Genomic DNA, 2,121 nt, shown 5'->3' on the forward strand with positions numbered 1-2,121 from the left:
CTCTACACTCCTTTAGGAATGAGATTCCCACATCCCCTCTGCACAGGAGGAGAGGTTCTGCAGCATCAGGACCTGCATCAGTGGTCCTGTCTTGGAGCAAAGGTCCTTCTGAAGGACCTGAGAGCCTTTTAAATACATTATGGAGGTTTGACTAAGCAACTGTTGATGATAAAATGCAACCAGGAGAATGCTGACTCCTCTTGTGCCAATCTTTTTGGGTTTTCTACCTTTCCCCCCTGCTCTCTTTTTATTTTTATTTTTTTCTTGTTCACTGTGTCTTTCTCATGCCCAGAAGGCAGAAGGACACCCAGAGATGAGTGCTCAGGTCTCAGCAGTGCGGGGAACAGGGGGCTGTGGGGTGCAACAGCAGCATTTCTGCTCTGGCATGAAGAGAAGTGAGGCTGGGCTCCTCCAGCCTCCTGTAAAATGCCACATTCCCGACTTTCTGTGACCTTTGCAACTTCTCCCATCACTCTGCTGTTTCACTGGAGGGACCCCAAAGGTGTGCCCAAAACAGAGCAATGATTAAACCCAGGGAGGCTGTGACTTATGTCTCTGGGGCAATCTGGCTGCTGGCAGGAATTTCCAGGGATGGCTCCTGGGCTCTGTGCTGCTGTCAGAGAAGCCAGAAGCACCAGCAGGCTGCTGCTGTCAGTGGAGAAACCTGATCCATGCATCCAGATTGCTCCTGGAGCATCAGACCATGGGAGGAAGGAATGCAGGACTTGGGAGCAAGGCTGCGGAAAACACCAGACTGCTTCTCCCAGGAGGATGCCAAACTGGTGGCCAGTGCTGCAGCTGGGTGGTGTGGCAGTGCCTGGGGCACAGCCCAGGGATGGAGGTGTCCTGGGGAGCTGGGGGCAGAACCAGCTGCCAAAATGAGTGCTGTGAGATGTCCCAGCACCGGTGCCCAGCTGGGAGGCGCTGCCTGCCTTTACCTCAGCGGGGTTTGCAGCCCACCGACGATGCCCAAAGGCGTGATTTGGCCCCACACGCTTCATTGCCCTGCTGTCCTGCCTGCATTCGCTGTGCCTCTGCTTTTTCCTCTGCTGGGACCCCCCAGGCCAGCTGGCCCAGCCCAGTGTGATGGGATCAGGTGCTCCCTGTCCTGGCTCTCGCACGCTGAGGATGCGCCTGTGTGCACAGGGATGCTCCCAGCTCACCGAGGCTCATCTGCTGCTCTGAGAAACAAACCCACAAAGCAGCCCACAGGAGCAGTGGAGTGAAGGCTTTACTTAGCTGTGGTTTCGCTGTGCTGAGCTTCAGGCACATCTGTGAGGCCTTAGAGGACCTGGGCTCAGGTGGGTTCAGGAGTGTTAGTGAAAAGCTGACAAAAACACAGCAAGATTTCGGGGCTGAAAGCTTTTGGGGCAAAATAAACTTCCAGCATAAAAGCAGCTCTGAGAGTTGGTCACATTTCATTTCAGCTTCCCAAGCCCTTCAGTTAAAGAAATGTTCTTGGGTTTGGGTATTTTTGATCCTCCAGAGGCAAAGTGTTGATAATCATAACTGATAAATAGGAAATATGCCTTAAAATGTAGCTGGTGTTATTCCCAGGATGCATTCTTTTAGGATCTAGAATTAAAAACAGCTCAAAATGACAATGCTGAGAGCTTGCCTCTGACAAACTGATAAAGGTTGTGGTTTTTTTTCTTCACGAGGTCCAAAGAATATTTGTGATTTCTGCAGCTTCCTGGTCACTTGGCAAAGTCACTTTGACTCAGTTTCACCTGGGGAAAATTAAGGCCCTCGCTATGATTTGGTTAGTGTTTTGTAAACACACATTGGCTTAAAAAAAAACCCAACAAAACACCAAAACTTCACCAAAAAAACAAGCATGCTGAAGCCCCAGTCAGACATGAGCTGATTTTGGTGGGAAAATCAGAAAGGCTTTGTCAAAACAGGCATTTTTCTCAGCAGCCAGCTGAGTGAGGGAACCAAATGGGCTCTCTCAGCCACAGGAAGTGTTTAATTTGTGTGGAAAGGTGAGGAGCTGAGGTACATGCTGCAGATCCACGTGAGGAGGGAGATTTGTGTGGTGTTTCAGCTGGAAATACGTGTCACAGCAAGTCCCTGCAGAGCTGTGAGCTGTTGTGTGCTGTCACCAGGTAAACTGGAGAA

This window comes from Cyanistes caeruleus, chromosome 9 (assembly GCF_971803275.1).
Source record: "Cyanistes caeruleus chromosome 9, bCyaCae1.hap1.1, whole genome shotgun sequence".
NCBI lineage: Eukaryota > Metazoa > Chordata > Aves > Passeriformes > Paridae > Cyanistes > Cyanistes caeruleus.